The following is a 10,979-nucleotide window of genomic DNA, read 5'->3' as shown; positions in this document are numbered from 1 at the left end:
TACCTCCTTGTTTGTAGATGTATATATAGATTATACTCCACTACTAAAGTATCTAACTCTCACTGTCCTTGTCAGCCTCCAGCAGGGATAACCACCACCAGAAAAGTGATAAAAGTGCAAACAGATGAACCATAGACAAACAAACAGTGGCAATGCGTTAGCTGTCCAGGGTTCTCATATTAGGCGTAAATTCCCTAATTAGGATTGCTGGATAATATTAGGTAGGAGCCTGGAGTTCCACCATGCTAATGGAACCCCCTGCTCTCCTGACGCGTTTCACCCCCCTAACGCAGTAAAAAGGGGATCATCAGAGGATTTTTTTGTGTAAGTCACTTCCCATGAAAGGACACCTAGAAAGATGAATGAAAAAAATTGTAAGTATATAGATAATCATACAACTGCATTGTTTTAGGCACATATAGCTATATAGGTACACTCACAAGGGACCAGTCCTCTTAATTAGAGAGCTAATATAGGTGTTCCCTCTTAGTATGTAGTTACATAAGCGGACCATTCAAAAGTCCAGGATAAGGATGACGCTTATTCAGTAGTTGGTCCCTGCAGAGATATGTGGGAAGAAGTGGGCGAGTAATGCCGTATTATTACTGTACTCAGGCAAGGCTTCTCATACATATAAAGATAAATAAAGTCTGGATTTCTACCTGTATATATAGAGATGTAGTGGTATGGACCCTTTTGGTCAGTATATAGGCCGTTTGTTATCCACTATAAATTTTCCAGGAGACGTTTGGTCCTGTGCTAATAATAGGTTGTGAATTCGTCCCTCCTATAGGGATAATAAGATATATGATTATACACGTCCTCCGTTTGTTGTAGAGCGACACACATTTCATGTTTTTTATGTTAAATTACCTCTTGATAGGACCAGAGTGGGTTTCTCAACCTTCAAAGTACTCCGGGAATTAAAAGTATATATAGGTGACCTCCTTTCAGGCAGAAATTTTTAGGATATGACAGACAATATGTCCTGTAAAGGAATAGCATTATTGGTTTACCACCTTTCTTTTAGACCATACATGTGTGTGACTTACTGGTACTAGGGAGGTATACCTGTAAGGGCTGTCAGCGGTGTGTAGATAAAAAAAACACCCTACCAAAGGGGGATAAAATGAGTCACCTCCTGCAATTCCTGCAAAAAAACAACATAACACATACTTGTAGTTCTGGTTTCACTATCAGCCCAAGCAGCATATTGGTACCATTTACATGTCTCTATATATATGACAGCTGCATTGTAGTCACTGTCCAAAACAGCAATAGTTTGCCCCTCCTCTCTCATATTGGCATAACAATGGCCAAGCTTGGAGCTGCATACTGTGGCAGGGGTCCCAAAATAATTCTCACGTGTATATGACCGTACATATATAATTATAAAACATATATATATCCAGTGCCACACCAGCTACTTTGTAAATACGGGTGTATGGCTACTAATTAAGGGGCCACTGTCTGCAGAAAAAGGAATCAGTGTACTGAACCTAATCCCCCTCTAATGACTGGTTAGAAAGCATACCTTAGTCCTGGAGCTCTACCAGTAAGGACTGTGCGTCCCGAGTGACACACACTCTAACACACTGGGAGCTCCCACTTGGTCCCTGCCGTCTCGGTCTGTGTCTGCTGCCTGGATCGCTAACCTGCATGCTCTGCAGGCCCTTTAATAATGGAGTCCCGGAGGTAAGTTTGCTACGTCCGAAAACCGGAAGTAGCACGTGGCCGGAAATGATGTAATGGCATTTTCATTCCCCTGTCACAGACTAGATCATGTGATACGTACTGGGCGGGGTTCAGGGAAACTACTTCCTCCAGTAATATCTGTAGTGTGGAACGCATATGCGTTCCACAGGCACAGCAGTGTTGGAAATGTGATGATATTACTATGGAACTTGCGTACAATGAGCGATGCATAACGCTGCATAGACGATCTATATATATATAGACATGTCATCAGTTTCTGGCTTATACTGCAGACCTGATCACATGATCTGTGCTAGATACATGCACAGATGTGTCATCCCTCTTAAGTATGCCAAGCATATATCTAGGGCTTTATAGAGGGGGTTGTAAAATATATATGTGCTAATGCTATCTATATTTGGGGGCATGCATATGATGTGTCATTCTTGGTGGTATGACCAACACATATAGACAGAGGGGGCTTATACTCTAAACGGTGTAGGAAAAACCCATATCAGGGGCAAATTGGTGCTTGCCATATCCAGGGTATTCATTCCTATATATGTATTAAATGAGGTCCCAGTTTCGTGGTGCTCATAACTCTCTAGAGGGATTCCTATCCACTATTCTCTAAAAACCACCTTTCTCCTGACAGTAAAAAAGGGGGTGGAAGGAGCATATAGGTGTATATATACCCTCCCTGAGAAAAGTTAAATTCTTGCCACCATATCCAAAATATAGATTTGTAATTTCTACATTCCAACATATAAGCGTAGATCTAAATACATGCATGTGCTCTTCCATTAGTGCAGTCTCAACAAAGATATATATTTATAAACCATGGTAAAGATGACCATGTGCGGGGCATATAGTAAATGCACAACGCTTGTGCCTATCAGTATCAATCTATTTTCCTAACAACCCTAAGAATGGGGGAGGGGGTTGGGGGGGGGGGGGCTATGGGGTTTAGATTGTTAGTAGGAACAGTTATGCGCCCCGGACGAAAGGGCTGGACTAGAGGCTAAATAAAGCTATGGAAACTTATGGTCTCATTAAGACCATCAGGGGAGACCGAATCCAGGAGGAAGGTCCATCTTGCCTCCCGCTGTAGTATTTTCCTATCCCAGTCTCCCTTCCTAGCAGGTTTAGGTATAACCTCTATTGCCTGGAATGAGATACTTTTTAAATCTCCTCCATGGGTATTGTTGACATGTCTGGCTATCGCTGTATCCCTTTTGTGCCGGATATCTCCTACGTGTTCTCCGATCCTGGTTCTTAATTGTCTTTTAGTCTTTCCCACATATCCCATGGGGCAAGTGCAGGTACAGAGATAGACCAATCCTTCAGTTTTGCAGTTTGCAAAGTCTCTAAGTCTGAATGTTCTGTTAGTTTTATGGTTCAAGAAGGTTTTTGACTGATTAATATAGCGGCAATAGGTACACTTCCCACATCTAAACGCACCTACTGGTCTTCTTTCCAGCCAGGTACCAGTGCCTTTAGGCACTGTAAAGTGACTATGGGTTAAATGATCCCTAATGGACTTTCCTCTCCTAAAGGTAACACTTGGATAATCCGAGATTAGTTCACATATGTCAGGGTTGGCTTTAAGTATGGGCCAATGCCGTCTTATGATTTCCATCACTCTCCCATTTTGATCATCGTATGTGGCTATCAATCTCGTGATGTCTCTCACGTCCTCTTTTGGTTTGTGTTTAAGTAAATCTCTTCTATTTTTGTCCCTGGCATGGTGGTATGCCTGTTCTATAGTGACAGCTGGATAGCCCCTGTTATGAAAACGCTCTTTCATATTACGAGCCTGTATCTCAAACTCTCCAAGTGATGAGCAATTGCGTCTCAGGCGTAAAAATTGCCCTTTAGGAATGCCTTTCTTGAGTGGTATCGGATGGTGGCTTTCCCATCTAAGGAGACTGTTTGTCGCTGTTGGTTTTCTGTAGATGGATGTACTCAAAGTACCATCTCTGTTCTTGATTATTTTAACATCCAAAAATGCTAGACTGTCCCCCCCTATCTCATATGTGAACTTAAGTCCTAGATCATTGGTGTTAAGATGTCCCATAAATTGTAGGAAGAGGGGGACCCCCCCTGTCCACAGAATCAGGACGTCATCTATGTACCGCCCCCATAGATTAATGTGGGGACCATAGGTAGCATCCTCCTCTTTAAAGACATACCTATCCTCCCACCATCCAAGAAAAATATTGGCATACGTGGGGGCACAGGGGCTCCCCATGGCTGTACCCCTTGTCTGATGGAAAAACTTACCCCCAAAAAGGAAGTAATTGTGTGTCAATACAAATTGTAACATTTCAATCACAAACTTGTTATGCAGACTGAGGTGATTACCCCTTGTCGATAGGTAATGCCAGACTGCTTCCAGGCCTCTGTCATGAGGGATGCTACTGTACAGTTGTTCTACGTCTACATATATCAATATGGTCTCTGGTTCTAAGACAATTCCATCCAGTTTTGCTATTAAGTCATTGGTATCTCTGATATATGATGGTAAACTCACCACAAATGGACGAAGGATTTGATCTAAGTAGATGCTCGCATTTTGGCCTAGTGCGTCTATCCCAGAGACTATGGGACGACCTTTTAGGGGTGACAGGCCCTTATGAATTTTTGGGGTCGCATAGAAGGTGGCAATGACTGGGAATTTAGGGAGAAGAAAGTCTGATTCTTTCTCCGAGATTAACTTCAAGTCTAAGGCTCTTTCCACGATGTTTCTCAACACTTCTAGATATTCATTTGTGGGATCTACGGGTAATGTCTCATAGGTGGTCATGTCCGACAATATCCTTTGACACATGATGGGGTAGGCGTCTGTGTCCATTATTACTATATTACCACCTTTGTCTGATGGTTTAATCGTGAGATTGTTGTTTTTTTCCAGTCCCATAAGTGCTTCCCATTCCCCTAGTGTTAGGTTTGGTTTGGTGGATCTTAATTTAGGTTGAATGGCGCACAGATCTTGGGTAACAAGTTTTGAAAAGATATCAAGACTGCTGCAATCTGTCACCGGGGGCATCCTAGTGCTTTTAGGTTTCAAGTTAGTAAATGGGCCTTTACCTGTCTGGTTACTATCTTCTGTGGATAGGTCTGCCAGCAATCTGACATCCTCTAGCATTTCCACAGGTATTCCCAATCTTGCACATTCTGCCTTATCGTTATGTTTGAAGAACTTCTTCCATCTAAGTTTCCTTAGAAATAGCTCCACATCTTTAACCCAATTAAACGGATCAAACCTAGTTGTTGGTACGAAGGATAGACCATAGCTTAATACACGTTTTTCTGTATCCGTAAGTACATGGTGTGACAGGTTAATTACCTGGTGTCCCGCAGGTTCCAATGGGGCTATCTTCTCTTTTGGCTTCGTTGTATCTGATTCCTTAGATTGTATGGGTCTCTGTCCCCTAAAAAAGAGGATGATGGTACTGGAGGGGCTAGTGACGGTGTTGGAGGTAACAGAGGGGCAGTGGAGCCCGTCTGATATGTTGGTGCAGTCTGCTGACCAGTCCCCTGTGCCGGCAAGCCAAAGAATGAGGGTAAGGTAGATCGAGGCTGCTCTTGATTCCATGATCTAGGTTTATAATTGGATCTATTCCAATTATTCCTATTTCTAAAGTTTTTCCTACCTCTACTCCTACTTCTATTCTGCTGGCCTTGGAGTTCCGCGTCAGAAAAGTCTGATGAGGAAAGGTCAGCTGACACTCCACCTGTGGGTGCCCCTCCGTTTTTATTACTACCTGAGAAATCTCCCAGATCTCTCAAGAAGTGTTTATGTTTTCTAGTCTTAAGATTCTGTTGATATTTATCAACTGCCAATTGAAGGGCTATTTCTTTATTATCAAAATCAGGGTCTCCCTTAAATTTAAGGGCTTCTTCCCTCAGTGTCTGGAGGTCTTTTGAAGATTTCTCTAGGGTAATTTTCTCCTCCTCCACCAGAATGGTCATTAGCCTTATAGACGAATTGGTCAGTTCCTCTTCCCACTTTTTAATCAGACTATCTGTCCTGGACCGTTCAGCAGGGATCAAATTGATCCTAAGCCCTCTAGGTACAATTCTCTGCTTAATGTATTGTTCAAGCGACTGTACCTCCCACCATGATTTAATGTTTAGTTTATATGCTACCAGGAGGTCCGAAAAAATATTTCTCAAAGTGTTTCTAGTACTATCTAGTCCTACTGGTGTCCTTTCTGAGAACACCTCATCAGCATCGTCCAGCCATTTTGTCGTATTGAGGGGTCCTGATAGGAAGCCCGCCATATAGATTTTCACAAAAACCCAAAAGGTAATATAGAGGTAGTTATTATGCGAAAAACCACCACTAGAACTACTCTCATAAAAATAGTAGGGAACTACCCCCAGCCCGATCCTCGCTGGGGGGGACCGTGATCACTGATCGCCGCGCAGGGCCCTGCGGACTGCAAGACCCTGCCTCCGGACCCCTCATGCTGCCACCCCGATCTGCGCCGCCGCTTCGTCCGCTCCATCTCCCCTGCCGTCTGCAGGGAGTTTCCCCCTCTGTTTCCCGATGCCGGGCACCACCCCCAGCCCGCACTTCACTGGGGGCTGCCGCCGCTCTGGTCCGGGGCCGTGCGGACCGCAAACCGGAAGTAGGCCTCGCGGAAGCTCCGCCCACTTCCGGGGATCTCCGGCGAGGATTCCTCCTGGCGGCCGATACCTCTCCCAGAGGTAAGTAAGGAGGGCTCCGCTGCCCCGGAGGGTCCCCAAGGGGGCTCCTGGATCTTGTTCTACTCCCCACGCTGGAGGAGTAGCGCTCCGGCGGTCGCGCCCGCCGAGCGCGCAGCACCGGCCCGGGTGCTGGAGCAGCAGGCATTACCGCTCCAGCCCCGCAGACCGCCGCCAGCTGCTCCCGCAGCGCATCCACGCCCAGGACCGCAGAGGCCCCGCGCCCCATGTCCAGCAAAGCTGCCAAGTCAGCCATTGTCCCGTCGGCGAGCAGCAGCACAGGTGGGCCACACAGCTTGGGCAGCAAAGAAGAGGTCACCAGGGCACAGCCCCCTTTATACCCCCTAGTACCACCCCACCCCTTCCTCAGTTCCCCCCAATCACCTCCACCGACACTCCCACCAATCCTAAAGCCCCGTACACTGCCCCCTAGCCAAATCCCTTAACCTGTTCTTACCCTGACCCTTCCGCTCGTCATGGGGCCTATTCACCCCTATGGGGCTCACTTCCCATCTTACAAGGGAGAAATACCGCAACACTATTGTATCGCCCAGGGAATGGGGTACTCAGTCCCAGGCAGTGTATAGCTGAGGAATGTCACTTTGGTGGCTGTTGCCCGGTCCCGTGCCCTGAGTGCTTTTTAATGGGCAGTATTTACAGGGGAGATTAAAGTCATTTGTGTGACGCCACCTGCGGGTTGCAGTTAAGATTGTGGAACCGCAGCTGCTGAGTTGATTATCCCTCAGGGCTGATGGTAGTGGCAGCTGTGGTGGTAGGCCCTCCACAGGTAGGACTGAGCCTGGGAGATATATGATGGAGTAATAAGAGAGGCCACACCGTAGGTTGTAGTTAACAGTCTCTACTCACTCTGAGCCCTTAGACGGCTGGTTCTGGTCCCTGTATTTCCAGTGCCAGTTGATGACTCGGTTGCTCTGTCCCCAGCACCATCAGTGTGGATGGGTCCCCATAGCGTGGAGCGTTTGGGGCCCGACTGTACCTTTTGCGGTGGCAGTCTCCTTTGCCGTACGGCGGGCAGTGTGGACCCTGTAGGGCTGGTCTGTTTCCCGAACCCTGATCCTTGCATTACTGCTGATGCGCCCGGATTTGTGGGTCAGTGAGGTCTGTGACGGTCCCCTCACTGTGCAGGTATTTCCCAGGCAGTTTGAAACTACGTGCTGTGTAGTCCTATTTGTGCATATGTGAGGCCGTTTGGCACACTTTAAATAAAAATATTTTAGTGTAGGACTGCCTCAAGAGATTTGCCGTGACGTGGCGAGGTAGCTCGAAAAATTGCAATTTTTTGCCAAAAATCTCATTTTTCAAAGTACAGGTTGGAATGTTGGTACTGTGCACACGTTGCAAAACATAATATTTTGAGTAGAGGTTGCTTTTATGCTGTTTTTTAATTGCTATATAGGTTTTTAGTTTGAAACTGTCGCCTGACCTTGGGCCCTGTGCCCCGTTGGTGCTCTTGTCCCAGCGGTACTCGGGTGTACCTGCCCTGGCGACCATTCTCCTGTGCCCCCGGGTCACCGTTATGACTCGCCCACCCCAGGGCCTTAGGTGACTCGGTGTCGAGCCGGACTACTCCGGCGTAGTCAGCGGTGGCGTGGCCCGACTCCGTGACCCTGGTGGAGTCAATTAATGTGGCGGTATTGGGGAAGATGGTAATAAAGTTTGTATTAGATTTGTGACGCCACCTGTGGATTGCGGCTTTGGAGCCGCGGCTACTGGACGGGACCTCCGGGGCTGGTGTTGTGGCAGCTGAGGTGTTTCTTGCTCCCCACAGGTGGAGCGGGTACCCCGGGAAAACCGTTTGTAAAGTCTATGGTGGATGTTGATGAGGTGCAGTGCTGACAGGGCAGTTGAAAGGAACAGACACAGACAATGATTTCTTTTACCTTCTTTACTTCTCCTCAACCGGTGACCTCCAGGAAGCCTGTTACAGATGGTAGTGGTGATCCGGTAGCCTGGAAACAGTCAGAGAACTCACACTGGCCAGGTGAGTAATGAAGCCTTACCCCTACGCTCTGTCTGTCTGTGTAAGCAGGGCCCCGCTGCTTCAGCGATGCTGAGACCCGTTCTGTCGTTCTCTGAGGTAATCTATTACCTCCCCCGTATGGCAAGCTGCGTGGACTGTCACAGGTGCCGCTCTCCCAATCCTGGCTCCAAGTCCTGGCTCTACAGCTGTGCCTCCGGGTGTGGGGTGGACAGAAGACCTGAAGTCCTCTTGTCCTCCGGATGCGACCACCGATACTCGAGTACTCGAGTGGCCCCGAACTCCGGTATTCGGTTTCCCAGCGATGACGTCCGCGTGAGCTGGCTGCGCTCCACTCCCCGGTGTTCTTCTCCTCTTTGCCTCGCTGTGGACTGTGATTTCCTGGGCTGAACGATCCGGTTCATCTCCCAGCTCACACACCACACTACTCGAGTTCTTTCCTCACTGAACTCTCCTCACAGACTGACTAATCCGTTCCCCAGGTCAGAGCTTAAGGAATCTCCCGGTACTTCCAGGTTTAGAGCTCCCTCTGCTGGCCCGGGGGAGAAACTGTGTTGAATGATGGTACTTTCTGGCCAATGGACTTCCCTAACTACCTCCAGGCTCAGCATTAACCCTTTTGGGGAGGGCAACACTGCTGTGGCATCCAGACCGCATCGGTGCCACATTCCCCCTTAGTAAAAATCATTACTCCCGGACTGAGAAAGCATAAATAAAACACAATATTATAACTTTTCATCCCTTTTGGGAGGCATCATCAGTTGAACATTACAAACTCTATGCACGCCGGACGGTGCATGTTTTCAGGATTTCCTTAGTATTGCACACGTGATAATTTAATCACCTGCACAGTTGATGATTCCAACACCCATGCAATGCTAATGAAATCCTGAAAACATGCACTGTTGGCGGCCCTCGAGGACTGGAGTTGGGGAACCCTGCCTTAGAGGGACCTGTCCCTGGGTGCTGCGTTGGGACCTACGTAGTACTGGTGTTGATCCATTACTACCTGGGATGTCTACTACCTCAGTGTTGCTGGTAGGCCTAAGGGGTACTTTGCACACTACGACATCGCAAGCCGATGCTGCGATGCCAAGTGCAATAGTCCCCGCCTCTGTCGCAGCTGCGATATGTGGTGATAGCTGGCGTAGCGAAAATTATCGCTACGCCAGCTTCATATGCACTCAAAATTGCCCTGCGACGTCGCTCTGGCAAGCGACCTGCCTCCTTATTAAGGGGGCGGGCCGTGTGGCGTCATAGCGACATAACACAGCAGGCGGCCAAAAGAAGCGGAGGGGTGGAGATGAGCGGGACGTAAACATCCCGCCCACCTCCTTCCTTCCGCATAGACGAAAGGAGCCGCGGTGAAGGAGGTAGGAGATGTTCCTCGCTCCTGCGACTTCACAGACAGCGATGTGTGCTGCTGTAGGAACGAGGAACAACATCGGACCGTCGCAACAAGGTAATTATGGTTTTCGCTGACGCTACACCGATGATACGATTACGACGCTTTTGCGCTCGTTAATCGTATCATCTAGGCTTTACACACTACGATGTCGAGAGCGACGCCGGAAGTGCGTCACTTTCGACATGACCCCACCGACATCGCACCTGCGATGTCGTAGTGTGCAAAGTACCCCTAACTCTAACAGGTATATGTGATTGCTGCCTACGGGGTCTTAGATTTACCAAGGGTATGACAGATTCACCACTGGCAGGGGGTTGATTCTCCTGTTCCACTGCTGGTGTGGCATCTGGTGTTGGGACCAACAGGTCTTCAGGTGGATCTGGAACCTCTACTGTTTCTGGTACTATTAGGGTATGTGCGCACGTGTGCGTATTACATGCAGTTACGCTGCGTTCTGCACCGCAGCGTAACTGCATGCGTCCTGCGTCCCCTGCACAATCTATGGAGATTGTGCAGGGGCCGTGCGCACGTGGCATGTTAGAACGCAGCGATTCGGCTGCTTGCCGAATCGCTGCGTTCTAAGAAGTGACATGTCACTTCTTTCGTGCGGTTTGCATGCTGTCTATAGGGAGAGGCAGCATGCAGAGCGCACGAATCTGCCGGCACCATGCGCTTCAGAACGCAGCTTTTCAGCTGTGCTCTGAAGCGCACATTTTCGGTGCGGTGCAGAGCGCACACGTGCGCACATAGCCTTACTTGTGGGAAAGTCAATACTGGTACAACTATAGCCTGGTTTATTTGGGTCCATGTTCTGGGGAATTTTCAAAGTACTGTTTGGATCATCTCTTCTTCTTTTTCTTGAGGTTGTGGACTTTCTTGAACTTCTTTGGTTTTACACCGTTCAGGGCATACTTTCAGACGATCTCTGGAAACTGCTTGATATGTTTTGTCTCCATCTTTACAGATGAGATACACTTTGTGATTGTCAAAATTTGAGGAAATAATTGTGTAGGGCTCAGTTTCCCACTGGTCATCTAATTTGTGCATTCTCCGCTTTTTCTTGAGGACCTGTTCTCCAGGTGCTAAGGGAGTTGCTGGAGTTGTTTGATTGTAGTTCTTTTCTTGTCTCATTCTTGCTTGGGACAGGCTCTTTTCTACACATTC

The 10,979-nt window shown here is 47.8% G+C and overlaps 1 long non-coding RNA gene across 1 annotated transcript; it reads right to left on the bottom strand.

The window, feature by feature from the left end:
• Positions 1–291: 291 nt before the first annotated feature.
• Positions 292–1,700, bottom strand: LOC142250592 (uncharacterized). Its single transcript, XR_012725230.1, has 6 exons — positions 1,535–1,700; positions 1,072–1,150; positions 874–988; positions 663–787; positions 441–558; positions 292–350 (listed from the first exon to the last, which is right to left on the bottom strand). It is a non-coding gene; the product is annotated as an uncharacterized LOC142250592 (long non-coding RNA).
• Between the last annotated feature and the right edge of the window lie 9,279 nt (positions 1,701–10,979).

The sequence above is a fragment of the Anomaloglossus baeobatrachus genome, chromosome 9, assembly GCF_048569485.1.
Source record: "Anomaloglossus baeobatrachus isolate aAnoBae1 chromosome 9, aAnoBae1.hap1, whole genome shotgun sequence".
NCBI lineage: Eukaryota > Metazoa > Chordata > Amphibia > Anura > Aromobatidae > Anomaloglossus > Anomaloglossus baeobatrachus.
This window is presented reverse-complemented; position numbering and strand designations above follow the sequence as displayed.